At 38.1% G+C, this 18756-nt stretch overlaps 1 protein-coding gene across 6 annotated transcripts in view; it reads left to right on the top strand.

The window, feature by feature from the left end:
• NFATC3 (nuclear factor of activated T cells 3) overlaps nucleotides 1-18756 on the top strand; it is a 134830-nt gene that overhangs the window by 60500 nt on the left and 55574 nt on the right. The window lies entirely within an intron of this gene.

The following is an 18756-nucleotide window of genomic DNA, read 5'->3' as shown; positions in this document are numbered from 1 at the left end:
AGTATTGACATGTTAACAATAATAAATCTTCCAATAAATGAACATGGGATGTTTTTCCATTTATTCATGTCTTCTTTAATTTTTTTCAGCAATGTTGTATAGTTTTCATTGTGTAAAACTTTAACCTCTTTGATTGAGTTAATTCCTAGGTATTTTATTCTTCTTGATGCTATTGTAAATGGAATTGTTTTCATAATTTCCTTTTCAGGTTGTTCACTGTTTGTGTGTAGAAATGCAACTGATTTTCATGTGTTGACTTTGTGTCCTGCTACTTTGTTGAATTCATTTATTATCTCTAGCAGTTTTTGTTTTGTTCTGGTAGAATCATTAGGGTTTCCTTTGTTTTTTAAATTAATTAATTAATTAATTTTTAGCTGTGTTGGGTCTTCGTTGCTGTGCACGGGCTTTCTCTAGTTGTGGTGAGCGGGGGCTACTCTTCGTCGTGGTGCGCGGGCTTCTCATTGTTGTGGCTTTCTCTTGTTGTGGAGCATGGGCTCTGGTGCACAGACTTCAGTAGTTGTGGCACGTGGGCTCAGTAGTTGTGGCTTGGGGGCTCTAGAGCTCAGGCTCAGTAGTTGTGGCGCACGGGCTTAGTTGCTCCACAGCATGTGGGATCTTCCCGGGCCAGGGCTCGAACCTGTGTCCCTTACATTGGTAGGCAGATTTTTAACCACTGTGCCACCAGGGAAGCCCAGGGTTTTCGATATATAAGATTATATCATCTAAGAACAGATAATTTTGCTTCTTCCTTTCCAATTTAGATACCTTTTATTTCTTTTTCTTGCCTAATTGCTCTGGCTAGAACTTCCAGTACTGTGTTGAAAAGAAGTGAGAAAGCAAGCATCATTACTTGTTCCTGATCATAGAGGAAAAACTTTGTCTTTTACCTTTGAGTATGATGTTTACTGTGGGGCTTCCTTCCTCCCTCCCTCCGTCCCTCCCTCCCTCCCTCCCTCCCTCCCTCCTTCACCAGGTCTTAGTTGTGGCACGTGGGGTCTTCATTGCCACATGTTTTTAGTTGTGGCATGTGGACTTCTTAGTTGTGCATGCGAACTCTTAGTTGCGGCATGCATGTGGGATCTAATTCCTCGACCAGAGATTGAACCCGAGCCCCCTGCATTGGGAGCATGGAGTCTTACCCACTGGACCACCAGGGAAGTCCCAAATGGGTTTTTCATATATGGCTTTTATTATTTTGAGATATTTTCCTTCTATTCCTACCTTATTGAGCGTTTTTATCATGAAAGGGTATTGAATTTTGCCGAATGCCTTTTCTGAACCAGTTGAGATAATCATGTGATTTTTTTTTCCCTTCATTCTGTTAATGTGGTTTATTACATTGATTGATATTCATGTGTTGAACCATTCTTGCATTCTGGGAATAAATCCCACTTGGTCATGGTGTATAATTCTTCAAATATGCTGCAGAATTTGGTTTGCCAGTATTTTGTTGAGGATTTTTCATCAGTGCTCATAAGGGATATTGGTCTGTAGTTTTCTTGTATTGTCTTCGTCTGGCTTTGGTATCAGGGTAATGCTGACTCCATGGAATGAGTTAGGAAGTGTTCCCTCCTCTTCAATTTATTTGAATGTTTGAAGAAGATCGGTATTAGTTCTTATTTAAATGTTCGGTTGAATTCACTGGGTCCAGGGCTTTGCTTTGTCAGGAAATTTTTTTTTTTTTTTGGCTGTATTGGGTCTTCGTTTCTGCACGCAGGCTTTCTTTAGTTGCAGCGAGTGGGGGCTACTCTTTGGTGTGGTGCGTGGGCTTCTCATTGTGGTGGCTTCCCTTGTTGCGGAGCACAGGCTCTAGGCACCAGGGCTCAGTAGTTGTGGCACACAGGCTTAGTTGCTCCGAAGCATGTGGGATCCTCCCGGACCAGGGCTCAAACCCATGTCCCCGTATTGGCAGGCGTATTCTTAACCACTGTGCCACGACGGAAGCCCCTGTGAGGAGATTTCTAATTACCGGTTCCATCTTCTTACTAGTTAAAGGAATATTCAGATTGTCTGTTTCTTTGTGGTTTAGTTTTAAGGGTTTGTGTTTCTAGGAATTTGTCCACTTCGTGTAGGTTATCCAGTTTGCTGGTATACAGTTGTTCATAGTACTCTCTTATAATCCTTTCTTTAAAATAATTAATTAATTTTATTTTTTTGGCTGCGTTGGGTCTTCGTTGTGCATGGGCTTTCTCTAGTTGCAGTGAGCGTGGGCTTCTCATTGCAGTGGCTTCTCTTGTTTCAGAGCACGGGCTCTAGGTGCACGGGCTTCAGTAGTTGGGCTTGCGGGCTCTAGAGCTCAGGCTTAGTAGTTGTGGTGCACAGGCTTAATTGCTCTGCGGCACATGGGATCCTCCCAGACCAGGGCTGGAACCTGTGTCCCCTGCATTGGCAGGCAGATTCTTAACCACTGCGCCACCAGGGAAGCCCTAACCCTTTTTATTTCTGTAGAATTGATAGTGTTGTTTCTAATTTTAGTAATTCAAGTATTTTCTCCTTTTTTCTTAGTCTGTTGAGCTTAAAGTTTGTCAATTTTGATCTTTTTAAAGAACCAACTTTTGGTTTCATTGATTTTTCTCTATTTTTCTGTTTCCTGTTTCATTTACCTCTGCTCTAATCTTTATTACTTTCTTCTGCTGGCTTTAGGTTTAGTTTGTTCTTTTTCTAGTTCCTTAAGTTGTAAAGTTTTGTTCACAACTAGAAATCAGATTCTCCCCCTTCCACAGGGCTTGCTCTTTTTTGTTTTTGTCTTTTTGATTGTCGTAAGCTGGTTTTTGTTGTTGTTGTTGTTGTTGTTTTTTGCCAGGGATCAGCCTGAGGTATAAACTTAAGGTCTTCTCTGGTCTTTTTTGAGCCTTTCCCTGGGCATGGGTGATTATTTTCTAATTTTCCCCAGATATTCAGTTGTTTTTTAAATATCCTAGTCTTTAATGTGTGGCTTTTAGAAGGGGAAAAAGAAAAATGAGGTGCGGGTGTCACTACTTTAAATCCCCTGGGGGACTTGCCTTGTGGCGCAGTGGTTAAGAATCCACCTGCCAGTGCAGGGGACACGGGTTCAATCCCTGGTCTGGGGTGATCCCACATGCTGCGGAGCAACTAAGCCCATGTGCCACAACTCCTGAAGCCCATGTGCCTAGAGCCCATGCTCCACAACAAGAGAAGCCACTGCAATGAGAAACCCACGCACCACAACAAAGAGTAGCCCCTGCTCACCAGAACCAGAGAAAGCCCGTGTGCAGCAATGAGGACCAAACGCAGCCAAAAATAAATTAAAAAATAAATTAAAAAAAAAAAAAACTGAACCATACAGCCAGTGTCTACTTCTTCCTTGTATTTTCTGTAATCTGATGAATTTATAGATGGAGAGTACAAAGTAGAAACTGAATGTCCTTTTATTATCAAATTGGGCTGATAGATGAAAAATATATATAATCTTATTTCTTTTTATAGTTCATGGTTAGGAACTGTAGAATTATAGAGCACTGTTAAGAAACTTCTTCCAACTTCCTAGGGGTTTTTTTGGGTTTTACATACTCCACAATGTTTTTGTGTGGTGGGGGTAAAAAATTTCTGTAGTGCCTTAAGAATATACAAGCACAATAGAGAAATAGATGCAGTTTAAATTATTTTTAATTTTTTTTAACATCTTTATTGGAGTATAATTGCTTTACAATGGTGTGTTAGTTTCTGCTGTATAACAAAGTGAATCAGCTATACATATACATATATCCCCATATCCCCTCCGTCTTGCATCTCCCTCCCACACTCCCTATCCCACCCATCTAGGTGGTCACAAAGCACCGAGCTGATCTCCCTGTGCTATGCAGCTGCTTCCCACTAGCTATCTGTTTTACATTTGGTAGTGTGTATATATATCCATGCCACTCTCTCACTTCGTCCCAGCTTACCCTTCCCCCTCCCCATGTCCTCAAGTCCAAGTCCATTCTCTACGTCTGTGGCTTTATATATACCTGACCTGCCCCTAGGTTCTTCAGAACCTTTTTTTTTTTTTTTTTTTTAGATTCCATATATATATGTTAGCATACGGTATTTGTTTTTCTCTTTCTGACTTACTTCACTCTGTATGACAGACTCTAGGTCCATCCACCTCACTACAAATAACTCAGTTTCGTTTATTTTTATGGCTGAGTAATATTCCATTGTATATATGTGCCACATCTTCTTTATCCATTCATCTGTCGATGGACACTTAAGTTGCTTCCATGTCCTGGCTTTTGTAAATAGAGTGATGCAGTTTAATTTAAAATGAAACTAACTTGTTTACTTGTCAGGAAATTAATCTTTAATAAAGTTAACATAGTGTAAATGAGTACTTAATCAGATTATTTTTCTTATCCAAATTAGGAAAATTGTTTAATTAAAGTCAATAACTTTTATTGGAGTTCTCTAATGAAAATACACATTTTCAGTCCTAGGATTCAAAGAGACTTTTGCAGGTCTTAACTTTCTGAATTTTGTTTTAGATGGTTTAACATAGTATAGAGTCTCCATATCTTTTAGAATAATGTTTAGGTTGTAGAACAAATAATTTTAAAAGAATTTAGTTTAATGTTGACATTTATCCAAAAAATGCTAGACACCAACATGCTCTTAAATTGCCTAATTTAGTGACATTTTGCATATTTGTTCTGTTGCTAATTGCAAAAATTGATTTTTTTTGTAGTTCTTTGTAGTTTACAAAATGTTTTCTCAGAGTTTATATTTAATATTTGCTAAAGTTTTTTGAAAAGGGCAAGGCAAGTACATTGTACAGATGATTTAAGATTACACTTAATGTAATTGGTAGAGATCTTAAACCCAGGTCTTTTGACTCTGCTGTTCCACTTTTATTGTGCCATGTTGCCTCTTATAGTTATCTTATAATTTCATGTGCTTTTCATTTTATAAAGTACTTTCACATTATCTCTTTTAATTCTCTGAATAAGCTTTTTTAGAAATCCTGGTGTTTGATTTCAAGACAAGTGCTGTTTCTACAACGTTTGGAGCTTCTAATAAAAATCTTGGACCTTGTTTACCATTATATTAGTTTAAGCTCTTTTAGATTAATTGTGGTAGGCTAACTACTATGACTAATAATCTCTAGTTCTTGTTGGTTTGTGACAGAAAAGTTTATTTTCTTTTGTATTGTCACTCTTGAATACAAGGTCTGTCTATTTTTTGATACAATCATGTTCAGCACACAGCCTCCATGGTCCCTGGGAAAAGGGAAGAAAGTATAGGAAAGGCACATAAGATACATGAACCTGGAAATTATTACCAATTATTACTACTCACTGTCCAGGAGTAATCACTTGCAAATGAGTGGCCCTACTCATTTGCAAGAGGACTAGGAAAGGTATACTTTACAGTTCTATACGTAAATCTTTGGTGGTCAGCTTGTCTTCTCGTCCACATTTGCTATACGGTGTTGGTCTTTAAGTACATTTAGGAGTCAATACTAGTAGCTCAATGACTGGTATGGGCTCTACAGTCATACTGCTTGGGTTTGAATCCTGAGCTGTACTGTATCTTTGGCCAAGCAGTTTAACTTTTCTAGACCTTTTATTGAATCATTCATTGCTTAGTTTATTCATTCACCTATCCTTTCACTCATTCAATAAATATTTTTTGATTGCTCACTACATTATAGGCAATATTGTAGATGCTGGGGATCCAGAGATAAATAAAAGACAGAAAAGGTCCCTGCCCTTATGGGCACAGAGACAATAGCAGAGACAATAAGCAAATAAACAAAATAATATTAGAATGTATTAAGGGCTATATTGGAAATTAGAATATGATGTGATAGAGGTTAATTATGGAGGGAACTACCTCCAATTCCTTTTTTGTAGAATGAGAATAATATCACCTACCTAAGAAATTAGAATATGATGTGATAGAGGTTAATTATGGAGGGAACTACCTCCAATTCCTTTTTTGTAGAATGAGAATAATATCACCTACCTAAGAGCTGATGTGGGGATGAAATGAAACATTGCATGTAAAGAACATAGTAAATGTTCAGTAAATATTATTTGCTATTATTACTTAGGCTTCTTTTAGCAGCTTGATCAATGTTCTGTGAACCCTGATGGAGAAAATGCAGCAGAATAAGATATCTACATTGGCATCTTAGAATTCATCTGGGTTGATTGCTGTCATTTTAAAGAGCTGTGTTTGCATTCCATTGGCCAGTGTTGTATCAAAATGAAAAGAGAAAGAGCACTTAAGCACAAGTTCTAGAAATCTTTCTGATACTCCCCAAAGGAGGATTTCAGATGTTCTCAATATAATTACATGGTGAGAGCCAAGAAGTTTCTGAAGTATATATTTCTTGAAATTTTAAAAACTCAAACTATGAAGCTGTTGAAAAATACCACCTACTTTCTAGCCAACTAATAAACTAACTTTTTCTTTTATTCAAAGTAAATAATCTTATTCATTAATATGGTCTGCAAATATGTAATACACTCAGGGTAGTTTGTTACTGTAGCTGGGGATTCAAGAGGGGGAGTGGAATCAGACATGTTTCCTACTCTCATGAAATTTCTAGTTCAGTGAAGTTTGCAAACAAGATAATAACAAAAGTATGATAAAGCCTTAATGGGGGAAATTCAGATCTCTCTGAGAGCAAATAGGGACCTAAAACCCAGATGAAGGGGTTGAATCAGGCACTGCTATTTGAGTGAAGTTCCTAGCTAATTAATAAACATTAGCCAGGGAAAAGCTAAATACTAAGGAAGTGAAAGTATTAAGCAGAGGAAAGGGTTTAGAGCTACACTGTCCAATTCAGCAGTTACTAACCACATTTAAATTTAAAGCAACTAAAATTAAAAATTCAGTTCTTCACTTGCATTAACAACACTTCAAGGCTTGGTAGCCAATGTGGGTAATGGTTACATTGCCTTTGTTTTTTTTTTTTTTTGCGGTACGCGGGCCCCTCACTGTTGTGGCCTCTCCCGTTGCGGAGCACAGGCTCTGGACGCGCAGGCTCAGCGGCCACGGCTCACGGGCCCAGCCGCTCCGCAGCATGTGGGATCTTCCCGGACCGGGGCACGAACCCGTGTCCCCTGCATCAGCAGGCAGACTCTCAACCACTGTGCCACCAGGGAAGCCCTACATTGCCTTTTGAACAAATGATGCTAGCAATTGGACATCCATAGACAAGAAAATAAACCTTAACCTAAACTTCACACCTTACACAACAATTGATATGACATGGATCATGGGTTTTTTTTTACAATGCAGATATAGAATATTTTCATCATTTCAGAGAGTTCTGTTGAGCAGTGCTGATTTAGAAGGCTCTGAGACCAAAGGAAATACGGCATGTTAATGAATTACAAGAAATATACAACAGTAGAATTTGATTTCATTTGTCCAAAAAGTATTAGTATTTTAGGAATTATCAGAAACATTTTATTCTCATTTTTCAAAATGTGAAAATCATTTGAAATTACATCAATTTTTAATTTAGCATAGGTAATGGCAACTGTATTTAAATAAAAAATATACTGTTTATAGACCAAGATGAATATTTTTTAAGAGCTTTTACATTGTCTTTTTTTTTTTTTTTTTTTTTGCTTTACACGGGCCTCTCACTGTTGTGGCCTGTCCCGTTGCGAAGCACAGGCTCTGGACGCGCAGGCTCAGCGGCCATGGCTCACGGGCCTAGCCGCTCCACAGCATGTGGGATCTTCCTGGACCGGGGTACGAACCTGTGTCCCCTGCATCGGCAGGTGGGCTCTCAACCACTGCGCCACCAGGGAAGCCCTACATTGTCTTTTTAACGAATGGTGCTGTAGCAGTTGGACATCTTTAAGCAAATAAAACCACCTTAACCTAAACCTCACATCTTATACAAAAATTAATTCAAAATGGATTGTGAAATTAAATGTGAATTGTAAAACCATAAAACTTTTAGAAGAAAGCATAGGAGAAAATCTTCAGGACCTCAAGCTATGAGAAAAGTTCTCGGGCATGATACCAAAAGCATGATACTAGAAGAAAAAATAGATAAATTGGACTTCATCAAAATTAAAAACTTTAGCCCTGTGAAAGATCCTATTAAGAGGACGGAGGACTTCCCTGGTGGTCCAGTGGTTGGGACTCCACACTCCCAATGCAGGGGGTACTGGTTCAATCCCAGGTTGAGGAACTAAGATTCCACATGCTGCACAGCATGGCAAAAAAAATATAAAAGGATGGCAAAGACAGGCTAAGACAGGAAGAAAACATTTGCAAACCACATATCTGACAAAGATCTTGTATCTAGAATATGTAAAGAACTTTGAAAACTCAACAGTAAAAAAGCAATTCAGGGGGCTTCCCTGGTGGCGCAGTGGTTGGGAATCCGCCTGCCAGTGCAGGGGATGCGGGTTTGAGCCCTGGTCCAGGAAGATCCCACATGCCGCAGAGCAACTGGGCCCGTGACCCATAACTACTGAGCCTGTGCTCTAGAGCAACTAGAGAAGCCACCACAATGAGAAGCCTTCGCACGGCAACGAAGAGTAGCCCCCTCTCTCCGCAACTAGAGAAAGCCCGTGCACAGCAACAAAGACCCAGTGCAGCCAAAAATAAATAAATAAATAAAATAAAATTTTAAAAAAAGCAATTCAGTTATAAATGGGCACAAGACATGAACAGACATTTTGCCAAGGAGGAGATAAGATGGCAAATAAGCATGTGAAAAGATTTTCCACATTATTAGCCATTAGAAAAATGCAAATTAAAACCACAATGAGATATCACTATATGCCTTATAGAACAGTTAAATAAAAAAATAGTGATAGGGCTTCCCTGGTGGCGCAGTGGTTGAGAGTCCGCCTGCCGATGCAGGGGACACGGGTTCGTGCCCCGGTCCGGGAAGATCCCACATGACGTGGAGCGGCTGGGCCCGTGAGCCGTGGCCACTGAGCCTGTGTGTCGGAGCCTGTGCTCCGCAATGGGAGAGGCCACAACAGTGAGAGGCCCACGTACAGGAAAAAAAAAATAGTGATAATACTAAATGCTGGCAAGGATGCCAAGAAACTTTATCCCACCTAAACTGCTGTTACGAATGTAAAATGGTACAACCACTCCGCAAGATAGTTTGTCAGGTTCTTAAAAAACTAAACTTGCATTTACCACATGACCCAGGAATCACATTTGGCATTTATTGCAGAAAAATAAAAACTTGTTCACACAATAACCTTTAAGGTTCATAGTGGTGTCATTTTTCTTAGTCAAAAATTAGAAACAAGCCAAATGGAAGAAGAGTTAAACAAACTGGTATATCCATACAATGCACTAGCTACCATTCAGCAATAAAAAGGAACAAACTGTTGATACACACAAGTTCTAAGGTTCTCCATGGAACTATGTTGAGTGGGAAAAAAGGCAATCTCAAATGGTTACATACTGTGATTCCATTTATATATATAACATTCTCAAAATGGCAGGGCTACAGAGATGACACTAGATTAGCGGTTGCCAGGGAACAGGAACTGGTTGAAGACTGTGAATGTAAATGGGTAGCACAAGAGAGTTCCTTTGTGGTAATGGAAGAGTTCTGGATCATGACTGTTATGGTGGTTACTTGAATCTACATATGGGATAAAATTGCATAAAATTACATACATACTTTGTTATACAGTGATAAGTTTTATGAAGGAATAAATATTTTGAGTCTTATCCCAAAAGTTACTGAAAGTTAAAATGGAGATTATAGTATTTTTTTCCATAACTAGACTTTGTATTTCATTATATGCCAAGATTCATTTCCAGGTGATGATTTTTTGTATGATGTTGTTACATGTATATTTTCAGTTTGAAGCAATTTATGGAAATTTAATTTTGTATTTTTATTATCTCTACATTGTGTTGTCATGTGTCTAATATATTCAGATCCGCTCCCTCCAAGTAATGTAGCAGAACTGATAATAGAACTCCTCTTATTGAAGCTGCTTTAGTCTGTCGTATACCTTCAGGCTTTAACCCTCCAGCTTTAGTTAAATTAAGCAGGCACAGACCTTTGCTATGGAAACGTACAGAAACATAACAAACAACTTAGCTTACTTTCTTCTACAAAGCAGAAGGTGACCTGAAGAGAAGTATCCTGATACTAGATGAAAGATTTTAGAGAATAGTGTTAACAGTAGCAACAATTTGTTGCCTATAACATTGGCAGCAAATGGGATGGGATGGAATGATAGTCTAATTAATTTATTTGATGTTCTTTTAAAGTCCTTGAGTTGCAAGGGAGAAGCCCTATTTTTCTTATGCTGTAGTATATATGCTTGGAGCAGATGTTGGCTGAAATACGTGTTATGAAATACATTCTCTTTGAAATCTTATCTGCCTGATTACCTTCCCCCATCACTGGCTCATTTTACTATCAAAGTATAAAGGACAGGTGGCTTATGTCTTTGCCAAGCTGGTATTAATATGAGTCATCTAATATGACTGGGATACTTTGGAATATAGTACTTACTGGTATGTTATGTGATATTTGGGTAACTTAATAGATAGCAATAAAATTTTTAGTTTGTATTTTCTATTTTAGATTTTACTACTTCATTTTAAACAGCTACTTTAGTGGTTATAATTCTTATTTAAATAATTCTGTTGACTAACCTCGTGTTATTTTGTTCCACCAAATTGTACTCTCTCATTCCAAAATTCATTCATTCAGCAGTGATTAAATGCCCATAACGTGGTAGGTACTATACTAGGCTCTGGAGATAACAAGAATGACACTGTCCCCCTCACAGTACTTTGAGGCAAGTGGTAAAGTTGTTGGTACTTCTTCCTCCACTACAAGAACAGTTGGTTCCATAGAATAATTTGTTCAATGTAGGATTAAACATGAAAGAGCAACAATAAGTATAGCAGAAAGGATGATTAGCCATGAGTTCGGAGTAGTTCCTTAATCTTTCTTAGCTTCAGATTCTTCATCTATAAACTGGAAAAAATGGCATGTACTCCACAAGAGTTTTAGAATTACATAAACTAATTTAGTTAAAGTATATCACCACTCTCTACTGTTACTTTTTCACCTCTGTGTCCAAATTTGTATGACTCTCATTCTACATTATCACTTACCCCATCTGCCTCCATACAAACCAAAAGGGAAAAGTGACTGAACCATATTTGTGTGCATATGCATACATACGCCCACACTGTTACTATTTCTTCTTTAGTTATTGATTTATTTAGGCTTTATTTTTTTTTTACTGTAATCATGTTGGCATTTTATTTTTTATGGAATATTTTCCATTCAATTCAAGCTTTAACATTTATTAACTTGTTTATACCAAAATATGTAAAAAGAAATCACAACTGAAATATTGATAGATTTCTTAAATACACAAATAGTTAAATATTTACAGAAAACTGCAATTTCCAGTTAAATATACTAGGTTAAACACATGTGTTTACCTTCATTAGACATTAAACAGTTACAACTCAAGCTTGTTGGTTGGAGAGAAAGAACCAATAATTAAGCACAAATCATTTTATACTAAAGAACCTTGGAAAGGCTCAGGGGATTGAGGCACTGGTGTCTCTGAAAGTGGGATGTGAGGTGAGGCCGAAAACATATTGTTGAAGGTCTACAAAAGAAGCAGTTAAACTTCCCAGATTTTTCTCCCTTATATGGTATAATGAAGTGATAACCACTGGCTTACCTTGGGAGAATTCTGGAGATTTATTCTTTAGAGGGAATGAAATAGAAGTTCTAGGTTCTAGAATAACTGAAAGCAGGGCTTGAGGATCTGTACAGAAAATGGGATGGGGATGAAAGGGGAGGCATAATGAAAGTCTGTGTACTGAATAGGGAGAGCTTTGACTCCTCTTAACTCCCAAAACGCTTGCAGTGGGTTTATGTTCCCTAGACAGGAGACAGGAGGATTCATTTTAGGCAAACTGATACCAGTGTGCCTCTTGACTTGCAAATCTTCTAAGGCTAGTGGTTCTCAACCCTATCAGACCCAACCCCACTCTTTTAAAATTTTAAACAAATATTTTATAATACTTTATTTACCTGAAATGGAAATTCAAGGACAATATAATCAGCCTACACATATAATTTTAGAAATACCAATATAATGCTTTTATTATTAAGAGGAAACAAATTTAGAAAACGGTTATAAACAAATTATAACAAAAAGTTATATTTCAAAATGAAAAGGCTTGGTAATGACTATAGAGAAAACAATGAAATAATTAGATACTTGTACCTACAGCATCACTATATCACACTTGCACATAGGCAAGTGTGTTGATCAGCAACCTAAATTCCACAAGTGAGTGGCATTACTAGCAATGACATGATTTTCTGAAATGATCAACTCTTGCTAAAGTTTACCTCGGGAATTCCCTGGTGGTCCAGTGGTTAAGACTCTGTGCTTGCAGTGCAGGAGGTGCGGGTGCGATCCCTGGTCGGGGAGCTAAGATTCCACGTGCCGCGCAGCGCAGCCAAAATAAATAAATAAATAAAGTTTACCTCAGTTTACATGGCAGTTGCATTCATGAAAAATTCATATGTGTTAAAACTGCGATTTGGGTGGTATTTATATATACTAAGGAGTTGGGTTCCAAGTTCGTAAACGTTTCTGTATACACGAATATATATGATGGGACGTTCTGAAGTTCTGTGCAACATAGGCTAGTTCCTCTCTTTGAAAAACAATGATTATCTCGTGCATTGATAGAAGTTTGAATTTCTGGCCCCTTTCCATTAAATACCTATATGCACCTCACTCATCATGTTGCCATACTCATTCATTTATAAATTGACTGAGCCTGTTTTGGGGCAACAATGGCAGAGTAGTTAAGATAGAGAAAAAAAAAAAAAGAAAAAAAAAAGATAGAGAGTATACTGGCACTCTCATCATTTTACGCTGCTGCTCAGGGAGCTACAAATCACAGTGATGCAGTTAAAACTCAGTAGTGTTTAAAGTGCTATGAGTACTGAAACTTTTACAGTGCATACTCATGTCATCATGATGTCATCATTCTACTCATCATGTCAAAACAAACAGAAAGAGGATTTCAGTCATCCTTTTAAAGCACAGTAGACTGTATTTTGTTATTGTGCAATAACGCTATGGCTGGGCTAAAAGAATGTATGTATTATATGGCCTCACATTTCCATCTAGATGTCTCACTGTTATCTTGAATACCACATGACTAACATTGAAAACATTATCTTCTTCCAAACCTGTTCTAAATCAGTGACTTCTTCATTTCTTTATTTGCTAGTGATACCATCATTCTCTTGAGTACTGAAGCTCAGAACTTCTAATTTCTTTGTTCCCTTCTCTTTATTATTCTATACGTAGCCAGTTACAAAAAATCTCTTTAGGATCTCACGAGAAAGACTTATTGCATTAATCCTCCTTCATTTCTATTTATGTTCTCACTTCTACCCTTGTTTAAACTTTGAGTACACATGATTTTAGTGCTTCAGCCTCTTAGCTGGTTTCCATGATTTCGTCTTTTCTCTCCTTCACAGGACCTTAATTGCTTTTTATCATGTGCTTCCCTATATTATTATTATTAATAAATTTCTGCCTTTTAAGGTCTTCACTAATTCCTTAAAATTTAATACATGCCACTTTGTTCTTTTTTTTATTGTCACCTATATAATACTGGCTGAAGCAGTGACATTTGGTATAGATATTTCCATAATGGATCCTCAATAAAAAGAAGGAGGGGTGGAGTGGTGAACAGGACAAAGTTTCTGTATTTTGGGAACTTATGTGGTAATAAGGAAAACAGATATAAACAAATGTATAAAATACTTTTTTTAAATTAATTAATTAGTTTATTTATTTATTTTTGGCTCCATTGGGTCTTCACTGCTGCCTACAGGCTTTCTCTAGTTGTGGAGAGCGGGGGCTACTGTTCGTTGCGGCGCGCGGGCTTCTCATTGCGGTGGCTTCTCTTGTTGTGGAGCACGGGCTCTAGGCGTGCGGGCTTCAGTAGTGGCATGCAGGCTCAGTAGTTGTGGCTCGCGGGCTGTAGAATGCAGACTGAGTAGTTGTGGCACACAGGCTTAGTTGCTCCGCGGCATGTGGGATCTTCCCGGACCAGGGCTCAAACCCGTGTCCCATGCATTGGCAGGCGGATTCTTAACCACTGTGCCACCAGGGAAGTCCCTAAAATACTTTTGATAGTGATAAATACTATGAAAAATAATAAAACAGGATAAAGGGATAGAAATGTGATGTTTTAGATAGGGTGGTTTTCTCTGAGAAGTTGACCTTTGAGTGTAGAGCTGAAGGAGTGAGGTAATATGAAGATCAGAGGGAAGAATATTCCAGAGGGACAAAATATTAAGTGTGAAGGCCCTGAGGTTAGGAATGAGCTTGAGTGGTTCATGCAATAAGGCCAAGGTGGCCAGAGCAGACTGTGGAAGGGAGAGAGTAGGAGAAGGTAAGGCAACAAGTTAGCCAGGGCCCAGATCACACAGGACTTGTAAATCATCATAGGGCATTTGAATTTAGTTCTGAGTATGGAAGGAAGCCATTAGAGAGTTCTGAGCAGGGGTGTAAAGTTATCTGGTTAATATTACAAGGTTGTTCTGACTCTTGGACAGAGAATAGGCTATCAGGGAGCAAGAGTAAGAACAGGGAGAGCAGTTATAAGACTATTGCAATGGTCCAGGCTTTATTTGCTTCTCTGTAAAGGCACAGGGCTGAAAATCATCCTGGGTAAATTATTTTATCTGATAATAGGCAAAAGACTTCATGTCCTTTCCTGGGTAGAGGAGGATAATCAATAAATTATGATGTTGCTTGTTTACAAACTCCACCGTAAAGCCAGGGATGAGCAAGCAGGAGGGAGTAAAGCAGTCACCTGAAGGACAACATAATCAAATAAAACTCCTACATATTTGAAACTCTGACTAGATTCCATACTTAGAATCTGGATGCAAACTAATAGCTAACATTTGTTAGGTACATGCCAGACACTGTACTAGGCACTCTATATTTGCTATCATGTGTCAGGATACTTTACAAAACCATAGTGCAGAAACAGAAGAGAATTTCTTTTAAGGTTATTAGGTACCTCATAAAATCTCAGGTTTGGAAGCTATGTGGCCTAGAACAGTGTACAGCCACCCTACCCAGTTTTGCTCTAGTGAAAACATCACTGACACTGTGACTCACAACCCCAGCTTGTAGGGACAGTGCTTAGGACTGGGTGGGCATCAGAAACTCCACCACTACTGTCTCGAAGAGCTGGGCACTCCACTGTGCTTACCAAAAAATTGACTTTAGGCAGTCTATGTTATCATATCGCTCCCTTGCTGGTTCAATGGAATAAAACAGCCATAGAGCACATCTTCCTCCCAGAGGCATTTGGGGCCAAAAGTAGGAGTGGGGATTGCTGAGCAAGGTCTGTCTGAAATTTGTAAGATCTCCACCAAGTGCACGTAAGCCACCATCTCAAAGCAGAGGAATCTGACTAAAACTGCAGTAAAGCTGATACAGCTTAAGAACTGTGATCTGACCAAAAAAAAAAAAAAAAATAGCATGCCTCTTTCTGAAGGTAAATACTTGCTACTTCAGTTCCTAGAGTTGTTCTATACAAAATGGCTAGTATATGTTAAACTATACATACACACACAAGAAAGTGTGAACCACAGCTAAGAGAAAACACTCAATAGAAGCTGGCCCAAAGATGGCCTAAATCTAACTCTGTGTCTGGGTTGGAGTTATCAGAAAGAGACTTTAACATAACAATGATGAAAATGCTAAATTATCTAGTAGAAAAGGTGGGCTAAATATGTGAAGAGATGAAGGAATTTCAATAGAGACATGGAAAAAATTTTTTTTAATCAAAAGGATAACGATAAGGACAAAGACACAAGAAGAGAAAACTACAGACTAATATCCGTAAAGAATATAAGCACAAAAATCCTCAACAAAAAACTAGCAAACCAAATCCAACAGCACATTAAAAGGATTATACAGCATGACCAAGTGGGATTTACCTCAGAAATGCAGGTAATTCAACATATGAAAATCAATTGTTGTAATATGCCATACTAATAGAATGAAGGCATAAAAACCACATGATCATCTCAATTGACACAGAAAAGGCATTTGACAAAATTTAACAGCATATCATTTAAAAAAAAAAACAGCAAACTAAGAAAAGTGGGAAAGTCCTTAACATGATCAAGGTCATTTATTAAAAGCCCACAGCTAATAACATCATACTTAATGGTAAAAGACTGAAAGCTTTTCCCCTAAGATCAGGAGCAAGACAAGGATGCTTGCTTTCGCCACTGCTATTCAACATTTGTGCTGGAAGTTCTAGCCAGAGCTGTTAGGCAATAAAAAGAAATAAAAGACATCCAAATTGGAAAGGAAGAGGTAAAGTTATCTCTATTAACAGATGACATGCTCACATACTTTAAAAATCCCAAATAATCCCCAAGAAAGCTGCTAGAGCTAATAAATGAGTTTACGAAATTTCAGGGTAGGAGATCAACACATACTTACCGATTGTGTTTCTGTGTATCAGTGATCAACAACCGTAAGAGGACATTAAGAAAGCAGTTTTCATTTACAATAGCATCTAAAAGTATTAAATACTTAGGAATTAATTTAACCAAGGAGGTATAAGGACTTGTATGCTGAAAACTGTAAAATATTTCTGAAAGAAATAAAACTAAATGGAAATATATAAAGTGAAAATAAAATCCAAATATACATGAAACAAAAATAAATAGAAAGACATTCCATGTTCATGGAGAGGAGACTTAATTAACATTGTTAAGATATCAATACTGTCCAAAGCAGTCTACAGATTTAATGCAATACTTACCCAAATTCCAACAACCCTTTTTGCAGAATGGAAAAGCATATCCTCAAATTCATAATGGGGACTTCCCTGGTGGCGCAGTGGTTAAGAATCTGCCTACCAATGTAGGGAGCAGGGTTTGAGCCCTGGTCCAGGGAGATCCCACGTGCTGCAAAACAACTAATCCCATGTGCCACAACTACTGAGCCCATGTGCCACAACTACTGAAGCCTGCACGCCTAGAGCCCATGCTCTGCAACAAGAGAAGCCACTGCAATGAGAAGCCTGCACATCACAACAAAGAGTAGCTGCTGCTCGCCACAACTAGAGAAAGCCCACGCACAGCAACGGAGACCCAACGCAACCATGAGTAAATAAATAAATAAATAACTTTATTTAAAAAAAAATTCATATGGAATTGCAAGGGGCTTCAAATAGCTGAAACAATCCTGAAAAAGAAGAGTAAAGTTGGAGGACCCCCTTTCCCTGACTTGTAACATACTACAAAGCTACAGTATTTTAAACAGTATGATACTGGCATAAAGACAGACCAATGAAATAAGCCCTAACATATATGATCAATTCATTTTTGATAGGGTTCCAAAACCATTCAGTAGGAGAAATGACAGTCTTTTCAACAAATGGTGTTGGGAAAATTAGATATCCCCATGCAAAATAATGTAGTTGGATCCTTACCTTACATTATATACAAAAATTAACTAAATATGGATCAAAGACCTAAAACTATAAAATTCTTAGAAGAAAACATGAGAAAAACCTTCTCAACATTGGATTTGGTAATGGTTTCTTAAGTATGACACCTAAAGCACAGGCAACAAAACAAACAAAATAAATTAGATTCCATCAAAATTTTAAAACTTTTGTGCATCAAAGGACACAACCAAGAAAGTGAAAAGACAGCCTGCAGAATGGGAGATAATATTTGCAAATCACATAACTGCAAGGGATTAATATTCAGAATATATAAAGAACTTGTACAACTCAGCATCAAAACTAATATAAATGCACACCCATATGTACTCCCAAAGAATGTTGAATTTTTTTGTTTAAGCAGGCACTTAACTTGGTTGGAGTCAACCTGTAAAACCTGTCTCCCTGTGGTTGGTGGTAGCTTATAATCTCATTTCAGTTATTTTAGCCTTAGGCTGCTTGGATCTATCCTGTTCTTGAATGGTTTACAGGTCAGCCAAAGGATTGGGCGGAGTCTATATATATATAAAATTTGAAGCTCCTCCTCTCTGGCTGTCTCTTTTCTGGGATTTGCCTCTTTCTTTCCAGAGGTTGTGACAGACTGTCTGTCCTTGGTTCTTCAAGCCCTTCAGACTGTAGATTTCTTTGGTAGTTTTAGTCTCACTGTAAGGCATGGACTGTGGCTTTCCCTCAGGTTAAAAGCCTTAAAAACAGGAAACACACCTTTTGTTATTCTCTTCTTACATGTGTCAGTTTGTTTCCAGTATCTGCTTACTTTGGTGTTCTGTCCGTCCTTTCAAGGTGGGTCCAATGGGTGCTACTCAGCCATCAGACTGGACATAGGAGTCTCCCTAAGTGCTTTAGGCTCTGTTTCTTTTAACTGCCTCTTTTCTTGTGGTCGCTGTTTTTACCTCCAGCACCTCCTGGTCATCACCCTTATTAATCCTGTGTAGCCATCTTAACCTCAGCAGTAGTGAAGGGTACCAAAGAAAGTCAAGTAGCCTAGCTTGTTAAGCCAGTTGAAATATTAACTTGGAAACATGCAATAGGATTTTTCAGATCCTTTCTGTTAAAAGTGTCTCTGATTTTAGCAGCCTGTTAGAGGACCTTCCCACATACCCTGATCTTTAAGTCTGGTCTGGATGGTTAATGTTGCCTGGAGCACAGAATCAACATTTATTTTGTATTCTCCACAGCACTCTACCAAGGCTTTTCAAAATTTAGGTTGATCTAGATTTTAATCCAGAAAAA

This window comes from Orcinus orca, chromosome 20 (assembly GCF_937001465.1).
Source record: "Orcinus orca chromosome 20, mOrcOrc1.1, whole genome shotgun sequence".
Taxonomy (NCBI): domain Eukaryota; kingdom Metazoa; phylum Chordata; class Mammalia; order Artiodactyla; family Delphinidae; genus Orcinus; species Orcinus orca.
This window is presented reverse-complemented; position numbering and strand designations above follow the sequence as displayed.